The following is an 18,710-nucleotide window of genomic DNA, read 5'->3' as shown; positions in this document are numbered from 1 at the left end:
TTCCGGTCTTGAAGGCAGTTTTGCTAGACTCTAGGCCCGTGTGCACTACTTATCCATGGTCATAACTTTTCGGTTAAGCCTTGGGCAGATAATAATCAATCTACTTTGGAAAATCTATCATGAAATGTTGTGCAATTGAGTTTATGCCTTGGAAATAAAAGTTTGGGCCTTACAGAAGGGAAAATAAACACTATACCAGACGTGGTTGTTTTATTTTTTTCTTAGAGATCATATTTGAATCTGTTAGCAACGTGCAAAAAAGTAATACATTCAAAAATCCTCTAGCAGCAGAATATTGAGGTCAGTGCCAGAAATACCTACGACCTACCCACTATTAATGAGTTATCGGGTCTCGTTCAGTCTAGCGCCAGAATAGGAAGTTGACTCTGTTGTAGCATAGTTTGCAGGGCACTTAGAAACCCCATCGAGGGATGTTCCTCTTTCAAATGGCCTGAAACATTCCTATTAGAATTATACTTGAGGTTTGAAAGGTCACAATCGAACTAGGCATTTGTCACCTAGAAAAAGGCAGGACAGTCTTGGTTGGGGAGGAGCATGCAAGACTAGGTTCTTTCCCTTAGTGCGTAGCACTGATTAGTTCAACTGATTAAATGGTTGTCTCCTTTGCCACTTTGCACGGCCTCGCAGAGTCTAAGTGACAAAGGAACATTTCATTCGTCACCCAGTGGGGGTGTTCGCTTCAAACGAGGAGACAACCGAGGTCCTGTTGTGCCAGGTACACTCAGCGTGGACAAGGGGCACTCGGTGTGAATCCTTTGTTGTAGAAAGGCCACCACCATATTTTATCCTTGCCTATTTACCTATTTCCCTCTCATTGTTCCTGGTACCTCGCCCATGCATTTTACTTCTCATTGAAATTTCAAAGTGCTTTGCAAATTGATGCTCTGCTTTGATCTTCCTTGATGAGGGATGATAGTTCAATAAAGGCTTGGGAAGAAAGAGGACATTTATTCTTCTCTGAAAAGAAAATACATAACAATGAGGTTTTTACTATAAATGATGGAGGAACTGGATAGATGAACTAACTGCCTGGGAGTGCTGTGATCATTTTGTGGAAATGGGCAGTGTGGTGACGTCCTCCACCTTCCTTTTGCCCCCATCTCTTTTTCTTCACTTCCTCTTTATTGCCACAGAAATCGTCCCTTGGGTGAAGGTATCTATTTTAGATACGGGAATAGTCACAGAAAGGTTTCTGTCCATCGGAGAGTACACGGAGCAGGGGCGCCTAGGTGGCTTAGTTGGTTAAGCCTCTGACTTTGGCTCAGGTCGTGATCTCACCTTTTGTGAGTTCGAGCCCCGTGTCGGGCTCTGTGCTGACAGCTCGGAGCCTGGAGCCTGCTTCGGATTCTGTGTCTCCCGCTCTCTCTGTCCCTCCCCTACTCGTTCTCTCTCTCTCTCTCTCTCTCTCTCAAAAATAAATAAACACTAAAATAAAAAGGCGTACATAAAGCAAGCAAGAATCAGAAAAAGTAACAAGAAAACAAAACCTTTTGGTATGATTCTAGTTTTGTCTAACAACCCCAGAGGCACTACTGTGACCTTGTGGGGGTTGGAAAGTGAAAGGTGGTGCCCTCCATTCACTGGGACGCCTCCATGGTGATGGCAAGAACCTTAGGCCCCACAGAAGCATGTAGGGGGTCCCTACTCTGTGCCAGGCTTTGGGTGCTTTGCCTACATGATCTTATTTTAATTCTCAGTAACTATATGAATGATGTATTATTGAAAGCCTTCTTATTTCTATTATTTAGGGGGAAAAACTGACCCCAAGGAGGGAAAGTAACTACATGGCTAATAAGTAGCATATTTTTGAGGCCAACCCAGATTTGTCTGTCTCCAAAACCTGAACAGACATCTTCGGTGAACATGGTTATTTTCCCGGGGGCTTTGAAGATCAGTGTTTCTTCGTTTTTCTCTTGGCTGTTTCTATGCGGTCTGTCTACTCTGCAATCTTGAAGCCTCTAGATGCTTTAACTCCAATACGCTGCTTTAACGCAATATGGCAAAAAATATCTGCCTGGCGTAAGCAGTCCTAAAACCAGAGGTGGTTGCTGGCTCGCGTCAACTCCAGTCTCATTGCCGTCAGCTGACCTCAGTGGGCTTTCTATGCTTTTGGTGGTTGGAGAGTTCCTTCTTTGCTGTTGTAGTAGACCTGTCTTGGTTGTATTACCGACATCAATTCTCGTTTCCCTTTTCTCCCGACAGCCTCAATGTTCCAGCCCAACTATAATCCCAAGACTTGGCTGTGATGGGGGTAAGCCTGCTGGCCATCCGATCTCACCGGCCGTATTGATTGACTTAGTGATGAGCATATAATTCAGTCAGAATCAAAGAGATATAATGTAACACTGGCCTCTGGGACAGGGAAACTCTCTCATCTGCCAGTGCAGCTACTGGTAAAGTCTCATTCTGGTTGGTGTGGTGTGTGGGCGTGAGGCTCGAAGCTGCTTGCAGCCATTTACGATCGGCAGGAGAGTCCTGGAGCTGCTTGAGGACAGACCTGACATGGGAAGCTATGACAGAGAAATGGAGAAGTCCAGGGCCCTCGGTGGTATCATTTCAGCTGCTGGATAACGTATAACCTGAAGCAACATTATTTGTTTCCAGCCTTTTAAAGTATGTGAACCAATCAATTATCTGTACTGCTTAACCGGTATGAAGTGGAGTTTCTGTCATTTGCACCTGATAAAACTGTCTTCTAGACTCGTCTAGAAGAGCAGTCATCATCGAAGACACTTTTGGTATTATAGTTACTCATTTGAGAGGAGTTCATGATGACTACTAGTGGGAATGGTAATTAACTGGAATAGTATTTCTGGCTAATTGAAACTGATGACTCAAGATCAGTTAAAAACCAGTTTTTATTTCAACCATTCCTATTGGAAACCATGTTCTCTCTAAGGATGGCAGAGACTGTAATTATTGAAAAGCTTCAGATTCTGGTTAATTGAATTTTTTTTTTCATAAATTGTGATTTCCAGTCTTTTATCGTTAAGAGCTTCTTGAGGCCACATCATTCAATATTCTTTCCTTTGTCTAGGTATTCTTCTCTCATCTAGCTGCTGTATTTACTGATACTGATGGTGAATTGCTTAACCTTTTGAAACCATTTTCTGTAATTCTATGGTGATATTTGCAGATGTACTTGGTTTTCTTCATAAAGAAACTACACGACGCTTATTTCAGAATGTTAGTAAATGTGGAAAAGCAAGGAACTGACATTTTTTACGAATCTGGGGGCCATTTAAAAGATGGTTTATTCTGCAAACAGACTTCAACCCATTTGCTCATAAACACTGTAACCTATAAAAAGCGAGCTTAACATTGTTATCATATCTTATTTACTGCCATATTTTAAGAGATCAATTTCGCTGACTTTTTTTTTGAGTTAAGCTAGAAGCACTGAAGCCCTTTGGGGAAAATAACTTCTATTAAGAGAACAGCAAGAAAAATATCACGAAGCACACTCTCGTGTAGAAATAATTCAGAGAGTCACAGCCAGTTAAGATCGTTACAGGTTGCTTCAAAGATTCACTAGCGTGCCTGAGGAAGAAAAAGATTTTAAATTTTTATTAGGAACCCTAGGCAAATCTACTGGGGAGTTAATGATATTTCTTAGCTTTTTTTGGGGGGGGGAGTGGGAGAAAGAATGCGTCATTTATACTTTTCTGGAAGTATTGACAGTGAAATCTGGAGCCTCCTCATTCAAAACATCACCTTGAACAATTCGCTTCATTTTTCACTGGGGAGTTTCTTCTCCAGAAAGTAATTGGAAATTGTGCGGGCTTTGCTTTTAGAAGGAGAAAGATAGATAAGCTGAGAGTCTCTGCGATAAACAACCTCCGCAAAGCCACTGCCAACGTTTGAGCAGACGCAACATTGAGGAAGTCAGTGCTATCGGCAGCAGGGAGGGCTGCATGGGCGGCTGGTGGTAGAGGATTAATTCATGGAAGCCTCTTCCGCTGCAGTGGTACGGACAGGGTCGCCCGCCTGACTTCCTCCAGGAGCAGAGTGATAGTCTTGGAGCATATGTTTGCTTGATTACTGCGGACAAGGCAAGACTGTCCTGAAGTAGTTCTTAACAACTGGTAACTCCACATCTGGCTTCAGAAATGCCGTGTTGAAATGAGAAGAAAATGCTATTCAGAACGTTTGCAAACTTGACATTGAGGGATGTGAAGACCGTACAGGTCTCGGAAGGAGAGATATGACCCAAAGGCCCCCGCTGTGTCACTGAGCTGTGTAGCCGGGGTCTAGTTATTTATGTTGAGTCCGCCATGATTGTCGTGTTGATGAAAGCCTGACATCTGAGCTGGTTTAACTTCTTCGTCAGAAGTGGGGGTAAGAGTACGGCAGGCAGAGACAGGTGTGTGAAGGCTGTAAGAGAAGACCAGTCTTTCGTGGGCCTCCAGAGACAGCTCATGGAGGACATGGAACTTAGGAGTAGGTGGGACCCTGTCGGTTAGGACCTGAGGAGCATTTGGGGAAGTAGGAATATTAACCAGAGGTTGTTGGTGAGTTTCAAGTGGTGGAATAGCATGTACAATTTTTTTTTAATGAACTTTTTTTTTAATGAACTCTTTTTTCATGAATGTTGTGTATTTATAAGTCAGTTTATGGTATTTTGTCATAGTAGCTTGAGCGAACTAAGACAACGTTGACGATTCCACCTCTAATTCATCAGTCACCACCTGGGTCATTCTGACATCTTCCCCCACTTATCTGTAAGCTTCCACTCCAAGAGAGAGAGACCTGGTTTTGAACATCTGCCATCCACTGACTCTACTGGTCCATTCCAGTGAATGTGTATAACAGCAACAGATTTGTCAACCTATACTCCAACGGGACACAACTTTATCAACTAGAGTACAGAACAAATGGATGATCTCTTCTGCCTTCAGGTTTACAAACCCCGCTAATTTCTAAGCCACAGACAATTTTTACGCTGAAAATAGCTCTCTGCCGTGTGGAGAAGAGACTTAAGGAGAGTAGGAAAAATCAGTGGAAAGGCCGAGCCTGAGAAATAATGGGGGTTTCGTTCAGCATATACTGGAACAAATATTTATTAAGGTCTTACTCGTAAGCTGTCTATAAAAGTTCGTTATTACCTTTATGTTCCATACGCTGTTCTAAGTACTTTATAAGCCTGAACTGATTGCATCTGCACAGCCGCTTGTGAATTGTACTATTACTGACCCCATTTCAGAGAGGAGTAAAGAGGCACAGAGAAGATTATAACTTGCTCAGTGTCCCTTTTCTCACAGTCAGGTCGCGGGTCCTGAGCGCTTAACCAGTTTCATTTACTCGTGTTCGTCAAAATATCTGGACTCTTGACTATGCGAAGGCAGGAAGTCTCTCCTTTACTTTCTGTAGAGGAAGTAGTATGCTGTTATGCAGTACAGGACGGTTCTAAATAGCTAAGTAAATGTCCTTTCCTGAAAAAAAGTTACATCGACAACAACAGCAGGAAGGAAGGAAGGAAGGAAGGAGAAACCACTTAAAGCCTACCGTGATGGGGAACCACATGCTTCACTGAATGGGAATGCCACGTTGCTGAGCCTTCTGCCATCTGTGGACAGCAGAGGTAGGTGAGCATAATCCAACAGCTGTGACCATGCTGGCTCCTGCTGGGCTGACAGAGGGGACAGTGGGAGGTGGGGGCGTGGAGCTCTGAACTACATTTTGAATTCATAAGAGCTTTTCAGACACCTGGTTAAGTGGTTCCTAACTAAGAAAAAAAAAATAATCATGCATATTGTGAATCCTAGCTTTTTAAAACAAAGAAGCCATTGATAAAAGCCTATGCCTATTTGCCTTTGTGAGTCACATGTCCCTTAGCAAACCAGAACAATCATTCTGCAGCCCGAATTGTACCATCGGGGCCAAGTGTGCTTTCAGATACTGGCGTGTGCAGTTGAGGGCATATTTTGCCACCTTCAGGATCAAATGAAGCTTGTGGATTTCCTCGCCTGGTTGCTCGGAGTAACTGTGTGAGGCCTAATGACCTCTCGTGGTTACGCGTGATTTCAAGTAGGATCTGGAACCCTAGGTCTCCCCTGGTTTAGAGCAGGGGTGGGCCATACTTAACACAAAGCAAGTGGGCAGACATACTCCTAGCAATTCTGCCTTAGGCAAAGTTATAACCTGATTTCGATTCTGAGACACAAAGCCAGTGATGTATGTTTTTAGTAAAGTCATCTTTTGCGGTAGACATTGGGTTCACTACCCAGACCCTGGGTTCAGAAGCATCCGAATGTGAAGCCCCAGGGCAGAAATATGTCTTGTTTCATTGTTTCATATCCATAAGGCTCTGTTTCATGGTAGGCATTCAACAAAACGCAGATATCTGTTAATTTCAACAACTAACTCACTGACTGACGGTGAATGGATAGAATAGAAAACTATTTCCATATTAACCACCTCTCTTTCTTTCATGGCCCATAGGAGAGCAGCCCAGAAGACTAATAGCTCTCATGTAGAGCCCCAGAGGAAGTTAGTCATCACAGAATCATAGGCTTGTAGAGAGAGGAAGGCCTTATTTTCCACACTGATTGATGAGACAGAGCTCATTTCTCTAAATCCCTCACTTTCTGTGGAAGACATGGGGATTTAGATGCCTTTCTCTGTGTTATTAGCTTGTTAGGGGAGAAAGGGTGAAATAGCCCCCTGGGAGAAGAGATCCGAGATACCATAGCAAACTAGAGCTAGAATCAGTGCCCTGGTTGCTCAAGTTAGATGCCACAGACTGGGTTCCTGAGGGAAAGCCTTATGGCTTATCCATTTTGTATCCTGAATTACTTAGAATCAAGTCCTACTCCAGTGCCCTTTCCACATTGTCAGAATGAATTTAATATAAGCCTTTTCTGTTTTTATACACTCAGCTGGTGGGGTAAGAAAAAGTGTGCACCTCCCTCTCCTGTAAAATTACTTACTAACTGTTGCCTTTTGTGTAGCCTCAAGACAGCATTGAGAAACACAACAGACCTCTATTTTCTTATGCTCTACCCATGACACTCTTTGCTTCTCCTTAAAAGGAAATTAGTTTGCACTTGGTGATCTAAGAATCGTGCCATTGGCTTTGGATACATGCTTCCTAGCTCTTCAATGTGTTGTTTTAAAATTTTGTAATTACTTGGAGTCAGTTGTGGGAAGGCTGTGCTATTTTTTAAGTGTTTTTTTTTAAGACTTGGCAGCTGCAGTTGGTAAATGGTAAAAATAAAACAAAGCAAAAAAAAAAAAGCAAAGCAAAAAAAAAAAAAACCCAAAAAACCAACAACCCCAAAAAACAAAACACAACCTAAACATTGCCTTTCTACCTTTACCTTCAAACATCAGTTAACATCTCTATGATAATCAAATATTCACCAATGGAACTCCTTCCCCATGTTGTCAATCATTCCTCCTCAGATCCTCTTTCTTTTGGGTGATTTGTTGAGCTTCTAGGACTTCCTGAAGTTCACACTGTCTTCCTCTACCCACCCACCATACTATCATAAATATGTCCTTAGTCCAGGCCTCTAGGGGGATGGGGTCCTGTCCATAATCTTACACCATCCATTGGTCCTTTCCTTACCTGTATCTATTTATTATGCTTTCAGTCACAAGGAATAACAAACTCCATCCTAAAGAGGCTCAAACAATATGCAGATTGATGGTCTACATATTGAGAACTCCCAAGGCGGAGTGAATGCAGCAAGGTTGATTTAGTTGTTGTGTAACGGCATTAAGGACGGGGTTCATTCCATCTTCAGGGTCCTTGTCTTGTCCTGTAAAAGGTGTTGCTTTTATAGCCCTACCTTCAGAGGGTGTAGGGTAGAGGTCAATCTTGGCCTTGGGTTCAAATCCTAACTCTGTCACCTAGAAGTTGTGCCTTATCTCTGCATATGCACAGCAGAGGGAGATCAAGAAACTAAGCCCACTTGTTTGCTATCATAAGTAAATGCTCTAGGAGTTATCGTCTTTATGATTAAAGTTGGCAACGCTAATTCCAAACTTCACAGCCCAGCCCAGCATTGTACTGGAGGAAGAAAGACCGTTCTTTTTAGTGTCTTTGTTTAAGGCCACCATCAACCTATGTGATACCTTCAGACTCATTAGGAAATATGTTTCTCCCTGGGGTAGAGCTGAGAGTGATTTATGTGCAGTAGACAATAGTGCTTCCCACTCCCGTGGGTGCAGCCCAGTGCCCCACATCTGGGTGAGTTGATGCTTCCTTTGTGTAAAGACAAAATGTTCTTTCTCTGGGTAAGTGGCATCCTACATTGTTCACAGCCTGGTGATCAGAACCCATTTGTGCCCACCCCCAATTCTCTGAGAATACAAGGGCAGAACAATGTGAACGAGATTTGAAGGGCCATGCGGTGATCTCCAAAACCCTCTGAATGTGCATATCCAAATGCGGCCTTCACAGAACAGCGGCTATAATTTATGAATGTCTACTGTGTGTTAGGCATTGCTCTAGATCTTTTATATAAATCACATCTAATTTTCTTTAAAAAAATTTTTTTTAATGTTTATTCATTTTTGAGACAGAGACAGAGCATGAATGGGGGAAGGTCAGAGAGAGAGGGAGACACAGAATCTGAAACAGGCTCCAGGCTCTGAGCTGTCAGCACAGGGCCCGACGCGGGCCTCGAACTCACAGACCGCGAGATCATGACCTGAGCCGAAGTCGGACTCTCAACCGACTGAGCCACCCAGGTGCCCCACATCTAATTTTCAAATATATAACAAGATATATGTTATTTTCCCCACTTTGCATATGGGAAGGGAGATATGGGGCTGGGAGAGATTTGAGGCTTAGGAGACTGGAAACTGAGGCTATGACACAGTTATTGAGAAAGGCCGGGTAGCATGATAGCAGTCAACTCTGACCAGAAAGCAGAACTAATGAAGCCATTAAGTGGGCCAAGATGTTTTGTAAGCTTCAGAAATCTCTGTAAAATACTCATAGAATATTAAGTTGGTATTATATTAAGGAAACTTTTAGCCTATTGAAATAAAATTTCCTTTGTGGTCTGAATAACGAAATTGGTTCTGAATATGTTTTAAAAGAATGTGTGTTTTGCAGTTTTTGAGTGTAGTGTTTTATTTAAGCCCACGATGCAGTGTGTTCGTTGTGGAAATACAAATGTCCATGTTCTAGGACAGTTAAAATGGCAGAGTAACAGGGGACTCTTGGCTTGTCTCATCCCTCGAATACAGGTAGATAAACATCCAGTCATTTTGTACACCTAGGAAGTTGATCTGAAGATTAAGAGAAAAATCTGCACAATTAGAGGGAGAGAATGTGGCAGGTATGAGGTGCAGAGACATGAATTGGGGGAGAGAAAAGCCATGGTGCCATGGAGGGGAAGAGAGCCCTTTTCATGCAGAAAGGAGAGAGAGAGAGAGAGAGGAAAAGAGAGAGTCGTGTGTCACATTCATGCAAGAACACTCCCCCAAAACTACTGACGGGGGAGTCAAGAGGAACTTACTAATGCAAGTTTTTACAAATAGTGGAGCTCAAATTCTGAGGTTTTAGAAGTTCTGCGCCTTTTGCTGGAGTCGCTCTCGGTGGGCAGCGGTGCTCCTGGGAAAAAGGAGGGTGGAGGCATGGGAACAGACAGTGTGGTATGGAGATCCCATGGGAGAGATGTTCTCCTTCCTGGAATGCATTGCCTCTCCAAGGACAAAAGACGTGGCAGACACCGCTGAGCGCCATTGAGTTCATTAGCAAGGGACAGAGGTGTGGGCAGAGGGTGGATAACCTGGTCACAGCTTTTCACTGTGCTTCACTATAAACTCCAGGCCCTGGCATGGCTCGTTGACTGCTTTTCTGGGGCAAAAAGACACCAGACACAGTGATGTGAGGCTCTCCTCTGGAGGAGGGAATGGGTCTGTGCCATGCCAGGTCCTCCAGCATGGTCAGACCCTAGTGAGCAACACAGTGCTTCCAGTGGAGGCTGGAGCCACTTACACCAAACCTCATCCCCTGCACCCAGGTCTGACTGTGAGCCAGTGCAGTGGGCCTCTACTGATCATAGAGTGCTCCAAGGTGTTGGCTTCAGTTCTAGTGGAAATAGGATTTTCTTTCTTTCTTTCTTTCTTTCTTTCTTTCTTTCTTTCTTTCTTCTTTCTTTCTCTTTCTTTCTTTCTTCCTTTCTTTTGTTTTCTTTCTTTCTTTCTTTCTTTCTTTCTCTTTCTTTCTTTCTTCCTTTCTTTTGTTTTCTTTCTTTCTTTCTTTCTTTCTCTCTCTCTCTTTGGAACCAGGCTTACAGTTTTTTGTTTGTCTCTTTTTGGGGTTGTTATCATTGTTGTTATTGTTTTTGTTCCTTTTCCTTTTCTCTCTCTCTCTCTCTCTCTCTCTCTCTTTTTTTTTTGGACAAGTCTTTATCTTTTTTTAAATCAGACTTATCTTAACAAACAAACCAAAGCACACCTAATTAAAGGTCCAAACGCTCCCCACTGCAAGCAAGGAGGCACTCTTCAGAGGAGTCACCTGTGGGAGAGAGCAGCCAAAACACAATAGCACAGTGCACACAGCATACACCAGAAACTCTTTCTGAAGCACCAGGTCCTGGACAGTGTGGGCCTGGACACCTTTATAATATAGCATTACTCTCAGGAGCAGGAAGCATAACAAGCTTTCATAACATGCAAAGGACAGAAACCTAGACAAAATGACAAGATGGAGAATTCTTCCCAAAAGAAAGATCAAGAGGAAATTGTAGCTACAGATTTACTTAAAACAGTAATATATTTAAAAAAGAATTTGGAAAGAATCATAAGAATACTAGGTAGGCTTGAAAAAAGCAGAGAAGATGCCAGAGAAATCCTTGCTTCGGAGATCAAAGACCTAAAAACGAGTCAGTCTAAAATTAAAGAAAAAAATGCTGTAACTAAGATGTGACATGAATGAATGTAATTACAATGAGGATGGACGAAGCAGAGGAGAGAGCAGGTGCTATAAAAGATAAAATTATGGAAAACAATGAAGCTGAAAAGAGGAGGGAAAGACAACTGTTAGATCATAAACCCAGACTTTGGGAACTCAGTGATTCCATAAAGTGCAATAATATCCAGATCACTGGAGTCCCAGAAGACGAGGAGGAAAGGGAGTTTATTTGACCAAATTATAGCTGAGAACTTCCCTAATCTGGGGAAGGAAATAGGCATTGAAGTCCACGAGGCACAGAGAACTCCCTTCCAAATCGACAAAAACAGGTCAACACCAAGACATACCATAATGAAACTTGCAAAATACAAAGATAAAAAGAGAATTCTGAAAGCAACTAGGGACAAAAGATCCTTGACCTACAAGTCTGGACACATAAGGTTAGCAGCAGACCTGTTCACAGATACTTGGCAGACCAGAAGTGAGTGGCATGATATATTCAATGTACTGAATGGGAAAAATTTGCATCCAAGAATACTTTATCCAGCAAGAATAGAATAGAAGGAGATATAAAGAGTTTCTAAGACAAGCCAAAACTAAAGGAGTTCATGAACTCCAAACCAGCTCTGCAAGAAATATTAAAGGGGACCCTTTGAGTGAGAAAGAGAGACCAAAAGCACCAAAGTCTAGAAAGGAACAGTGACAATCTACAGGAGCAGCAACGTTACAGATAATACAATGGCACGAAATTCATATCTCTCAAGAATTACTCTGAATGTAAATGGACTAAATGCTTCAATCAAAGGACATGGGATATCAGAATGGATTAAAAAACAAGACCCATTGATATGCTGCTTACATGTGTCTCATTTTAGGCCCAAAGACACCTCCCAGTTCAAAGTGAGGGGATGGAGAACCATTTATCATGCTACTGGACATCAAAAGAAAACTGTAGTAGCCATACTTGTAACAGACAAACTAGATTTTAAGCCAAAGACTGTAATAAGAGATGAAGAAGGGCACTGTATCACAATAAAGGGGGCTATCCAACAAGAAGCTCTAACAGTTGTAAATGTTTATGCTCCCAACTTGAAAGCAGCCAAATATATAAATCAACTAATAACAAACTTAAAAAAACTCATTGATAATAATATAAGAATAGTAGAGGACTTTAACACCACATTTAAGGCAATGGACAGATCATCTGAGCAGAGGATCCACAAGGAAACAGTGGCTTTGAGTGACACACTGGACCAGATGAATTTAGCAGATATATTCAGAACACTTCATCCTAAAGCAGCAGAATACACATTGATCTCGAGTGCATCAAACACAACACTATGAAACTTGAGGTCAACCATAAGAAAAAAAGTGGAAAGACCACAAATACATGGAGGTTAAAGAACATCCTACTAAAAAATGAGTGAGTTAACCAGGAAATTAAAGAAGAAATTTAAAAATACATGGAAGCAAATGAAAATGAAAATATGACAGTCCAAAACCTTTGAGATGCAGCAAAGGTGGTCGTAAAAGGAAAGTATGTAGTAATACAGACCTTTATCAAGAAGCAAGAAAAGTCTCAAATACACAATTTAACCTTACACTTAAAGGAGCTGGAAAAAATAACAGCAAATAAAGCCAAAAACCAGCAGAAGAAGGGAAATAATAAAAATTATAGCAGAAAGAAATGATATATAAATAAAAAAAAAACAACAGGGTAGCCTGGGTGGCTTAGTCAGTTAAGTGTCCAACTCTTGGTTTTGGCTCAGGTTGTGATTTCATGATGTGGAGCCTGCTTGGGATTCTCTCTCCCTCTTTCTGTACCTCTCCTGCTTTCTCTCTCTCTCTCTCTCTCTCTTAAGATAAATAAAAACATTAAAAAATAGTAGAACAGATCAATGAAACCAGCAGCTGGTTCTCTGAAAGAATTAACAAAATTGATAACCCCCTAGACAGAGTTAACAAAAAGAAAATAGAAAACACCAAAATAAATAAAATCATGAATTAAAGAGGAGATATCACAACCAACACCACAGAAATACAATTAGGAGAGAATATTATGAGCAATTATATCCCAACAAATTGGGCAATCATGGAGAAATGGATAAATTCCTAGAAACATAAACTACCAAAGCTGAAACACGAAGAAATAGAAAATTTGAATAGACCTATAACCAGCAAATAAATTGAATCAGATATCAAAAATCTCCCAACAAAGAAGAGTCCAGGGCTGGACGGCTTCCCAGGTGAATTCTACCAAACATTTAAAGAAGAGTTAATACCTATTCTCAAATTCTTTCAAAAAATAGAAATGGAAGGAAAACTTCCTAACCCATCCTACAAAGCCAGCATTACCTTGATTCCAAAATCAGACAAAGACCCCACTAAAAAGGAGAATTACGGACCAACATCGCTGATGAAACTGGAGGCAAAAATTCTCAACAAGACACTAGCAAATCAAAGTCAACGGTACATTAAAAGAATTACTCACCATGATGAAGTGGGATTTATTCCTAGGATGCAGGGGTGATTCAATATCAACAAATCAATCAATATGATACACCACATTAATAAAAGAAAGGATAAGAACCACATGGTCCTCCAAATAGATGTAGAAAAGGCATGTGATGAGATATAGCATCCTTTCTTGATAAAAACCCTCCCTCAAGAAAGTAGGGATAGAAGGAACATACTTCAACATTGTAAAGGTCATATACAAAAGACCCACAACTAATATCAATCACAATGGGGAAAAACTGAGAGCTTTTCCCCTAAGGTCAGGAGCACAACTGTCCACTCTCACCACTGTTGTTCAACATAGTACTAGAGGTCCTAGCCTCAGCGATCAGAAAACCAAAAGAAATAAAGGGCATAAAAATTGGCCAGGAAGAAGTCAAACTTTCACTCTTTGTGGATGACAGTCTGCTCTATTGTAGAAAACCCAAAAGACTCTACCAAAAATTTCTAGAGCTAGTACATGAATTCAGGAAAGTCGCAAGATAAAACTCAACATAGAGAAATCTGTTGCATTTCTATATACCAATAATGAAGCACCAGAAAGAGAAATCAAGCAATCTATTCCACGTACAATTGCACCAGAACCCCTAAGATATGTAGGAATAAACATAACCAAAGGGATAAAAGATCCATACTTTGAAAACTAGAACACTTATGAAAGAAATTGAAGACACAAAGAAATGGAAAAACATTCCATGCTCATGGATTGGAAGAGAAAATACTGTTAAAATGTCGCTACTACCTAAAGCAACCTATGCATTCAATGTAATCCCAATCAAAATAACACCAGCATTCTTCACAGACCTAGAACAAACAATTCTAAACTTTGTATGGAACCATAAAAATAGGCAAAGTAATGTTGACAAAGAAAAGCAAAGCTGGAGGCATCACAATTCCAGATTTTAAGCTGTACAAAGTTGCAGTCATCAAGACAGTAGGGTACAAAAGCAGACACATAAATCAATGGAACAGAATAGAAAACCCAGAACTATATGGTCAAGCAGGAAAGAATATCCAATGGAGAAAAGATGGTCTCTGCGACAAATGGTGTTGGGAAAATTGGACAGCAACATGCAGAAGAATGAAACTGGACCACTTTCTTACACCATACACAAAAATAAATTCCACATGGATGAAAGATCTAAATCTGAGATAGGAAACCATCAAAATCCTAGAGGGGAACACAGGCAACAACCTCTTTGTTGCTGTAGCAAATTCTTACTAAACACGTCACTGGAGGCAAGGGAAACAAAAGCAAAATTGAACTATTGGGACTTCATCAAGCTAAAAAGCTTCTGGACAGCTTAGGAAACAATAAAAAAAAAAAAAAACCTAAAAGGCAAGCCATGGAGAAGATATTTGCAAATGACATATTGGATAAAAGGCTAGTATCCAAAATCTATAAAGAACTTATCAAACTCAACACCCCAAAAATAAATAATCCAGTTAAGAAAAGGGCAGAAGAGGGGTGCCTGCGTGGCTCAGTCAGTTAGGTATCTGACTCTTGGTTTTGGCTCAGGTCATGATCTCAGGTTTCATGAGTTCGGGCCCCCCTTGGGCTCTGTGCTGACATTGTGAAGCCTGCTTGAGATTCTCTCTCTCTTTCCTGTTCTCTCTTCCCCTCCCTCACCTCTCTCTCTCTCTGTCAGAAAAAAAAAAAAAGAAGAGAAGAAAAGAAAAGAAAAGGGCATAAGACATGAATAGGCATTTCTCCAAAGAAGACATACAAATGGCTAACAGACACATGAAAAAATTGCTCAACATCACTCACCATCAGGGAAACACAAATCAATACCACAATGAGATAGCACTTCACAACTCTCAGAAGGGCTAAAAGTAACAACTCAGGAAACAACAGATGTTGGTGAGGATGTGGAGAAAGGGAATCCTCTTACCCTGTTGGTGGGAATGCAGACTGGTGCAGCCATTCTGGAAAACAGTATGGAGGTTCCTCAAAACAATTAATAATAGAACTACCCTATGACCCAGCAATTGCACTACTAGGTATTTATCCAAAGGATACAGGAGTGCTGATTCATAGGGGCATATGCACCCCACGTTTATAGCAGCACTATCAATAAATAGCCCAATTATGGAAAGAGCCCAAATATCCACTGACTGATGAATGGATAAAGAAGATGTGGTACATATATACAATGGACTATTTCTCAGCTATCAAAAAGAATGAAATCTTGCCATTTGCAATGATGTCCATGGAACTAGAATATATTACGGCAAGCAAAAAAGTCAGTCAGAGAAAGACAAATACCATATGATTTCACTCGTATGTGGAATTTAAGAAATAAAACAGATGAACATAGGGGAAGAGAAGAAAAAATAAGATGAAAAAGAGAGAGGGAGGCAAACCATAAGAGACTCGTAAATACAGTAAACAAACCCAGGGTTGCTGGAAGGGAGGTGGGTGGGGGATGGGCTAAATGGGTGATGGGCATTAAGGAGGGCACCGGTTGGGATGAGCACTGGGTGTTATATGTAAGTGATAAATCACTAAATTCTACTCCTGAAACCAATACTATACTATATGTTAACTAACTTGAATTTAAATGAAATCTTGGAAGAAAAAAAACTTTCACGTCCTTACTGATTTTTGTCTGTTTGCTCTATTACTGAGGGAGGTGTATTAAATCCGCTATGCTTTTCTGACTTCTACTTTAACACAGATTCCTCAATTCCCATATCATCACACATTCTTTGACAACATGTTAACTTGTGTGTGCTACCTTTTTCTGTGTGTAGATGCCATGATTTATAACTACTATTTTGGTATTTCGATTACTTTAATTTTTCCCAAAGTATTTTCGCATATACTACTGATAATCTAATTTTGTGTATTGTCCACATGATTTCCGTTTCAACTATAAGGCTTCAATTTATTCTTGATAAATTTTGTGTTGTTCAAATAGCCTCAGCCTGTCCCATATTCAAAATGGAGGAGAGAGAAGAAAGGAATCCTTCTTTTCGCAACTGGTTCAAGGGAAATATTCCCTTGAATTTAAGGAACATATTCCGGAATTTAGGGCTTCTTCTCTGGCCATGCTGCCTCCCTCTTAAACTTCTTAACCCTGCCTAATGACAAGCCCTTCTGAAAGTAACACACACAGCCAAGCCATCCTGAGAGCAACAGAAACAACTTTATAAAATATATGTCTATATAAGACCATTTATAATATATAAATTTACATTTACCCCAAATGTATCTTTAGAGTAAAATTACATCCAGGTGAGTGGTTACAAGGACAGAAAGTATATAACAGTTTGTAAATCTAACCAATTCCCAAGTCCAAGCTGTTTCCCAAGAACGCCAGATTAGTTTTTAAATTCAAATAGCAAGTCTACTCGATCAAAGCCAACCAAGAAGTTTACATCGTCCGATCGTCAGGACCTCTAGCTATTCTAAAACCGCTGACCTTTTTTTCTGATGTCATTCTCCACTCTGCCTGGAGCCTCTGGTCTTATTTTTCTCTTCAACTTAAAATGTGTTGGTACAAGAAGGTATGAAATTCTTTGAAACAAACATAAATGGTTTCCTAAGGCTTCACTATAGACTCCCTTGGAAAGAGGTACTCAGCCACAGCAGCGCCCCCTCTTGGGCAGGAGGGAGGATGATTAACCACTCACTGAATTCAGACCCACTCTCTGCATACAGGGACTACCACCCAGGTTTTTGTGTGTGTGTGAAGGTTAAAGAAGGGTTATAAAATATAAAATATTACCGTCATTGTATCTAGTACATATCAAGCAGTGAAAAATAAAATAAGGTGGTTCAAGGCACGGCCTGTTCAAGGCACGTAAGAAAGTCTCCTGAGAAACCACATATTTTGTTTGTGCAAAGCGCCGATCTGTTTTCATCTTTGGGGTTGTTTGGCAAGAGCCAAGACACGTGAGGAAGAAGTTGCAGGAAGGCAGACAGGGTTGGAGAAAGCAACTGTGTCTCCAACATCTCCTGACATTGCAGCGCAAAGAAAAGAGCTAGGGGCACCGCTTGCAGAGTGAAGGAGTATGCTTTTTGTCACCAGTGGGGCTTGGGTTTTCACTGCCTTGCGCACCTGTCCCAGAACTCCCGGCTTCTTTCGTGCTGGCTCCTTCCCCCACCTCTCTCCCTCCTTCACGCAGAAAGGCACCCTCCAGAGACTTCTGGGCAGATGTTCCTTCCTCCTGGGGCTTCCTCAGGGCCTGGATCTTTAGCTTTGAAAATCCTTTCCATTTATGCATGACACCAAAGGACAGGGATTGTCTCCAAGCAGGCACTAAAAAATGGACAACACGTCCTCAGCCATCTTTGAAGTGCCCCTTGACAGGAGGTGGCCGTGATCAGGTTGAGGCTGCTGTCTGCACGGCTCGGTCAGGAAGACAGGTGGGCTGGGCTCTGTTGAAATGTCTATACCCTCCTGCTAAAGGCCGACTCCCCACGTGCGGGAAGCATGGACTCTTCGGTGGCCTTTCCCTCTCTTCCGGAGAGGGGGTGCCGCTGAGAAAGTATCTCTCCTGACCATTGCAGCCTGTGGATTCTCCAGCTCGGGGTTCGGGTCTTCAGGAGCAGCGAGGAGATGGTGACAGGTGAGCAGCAGAGGCGGGGAAGCCTGTGACACGCTGACCGCGGTGGACACGGGGGGAGGGGCTGACGTCCTAGGAGATTACAGGGCCTGCCTGCTCCTTTTCTCTCCTTGCCTCCTTCCTGCCCCCCTTCTTCCTTCTTCTTCCCTCCCTCTTTCCCATGTCTACTCAAAAATGGATTTAAGAAGCTCTACATTCAAAGTTTTACTGACTAAAAGCGGGCCTAATTAGAAAGGAGCTGAGGTGGGGGTCAGTGGAGTGGATTTGATTTTTGTCAACCCGGTCTGGTGTGGCCCCGAGTCCCGTCATCTCCTACTTCTTGTGTTCCTGGACTTTCTCGTCCCACATCTCCATTAACTCTGGGAAGTTCCCCTTAGAACCAATTTTCAACAGGCGAATGTAGTGACATCAGACGTAGTACAATTCCCCCTACTTCCTGCCTTTTCTTTTCTCCCTTGTCTCTTACCTTCTCTCCGAAGTTCCGTTGCCTTATTTAGATGTCCTTTCCATTTTTCTTAGTGGGTCTACTCCAGTTGTTTTCCCAGAGCAAGGGTGACAGGTGGCAGGAGGGCGGTGTGTGTGGGTCTGTGTGGGTGTGGCGCCATGACGAGTGGGCTGTAAGGTATGCATGCTATGGAACCATGGCCCCCCCAGCCTGGCCTGATTTCCCGCAGATCGAGCATACATACTGGCACTGTATATTATATATTGATGTTGTTATGAA

The sequence above is a fragment of the Lynx rufus genome, unplaced genomic scaffold (assembly GCF_022079265.1).
Source record: "Lynx rufus isolate CCGP_SWC_20201006 ecotype Redwood Valley unplaced genomic scaffold, mLynRuf1.p SCAF_12, whole genome shotgun sequence".
NCBI lineage: Eukaryota > Metazoa > Chordata > Mammalia > Carnivora > Felidae > Lynx > Lynx rufus.
Note: the sequence above shows the minus strand (reverse complement) of the source record.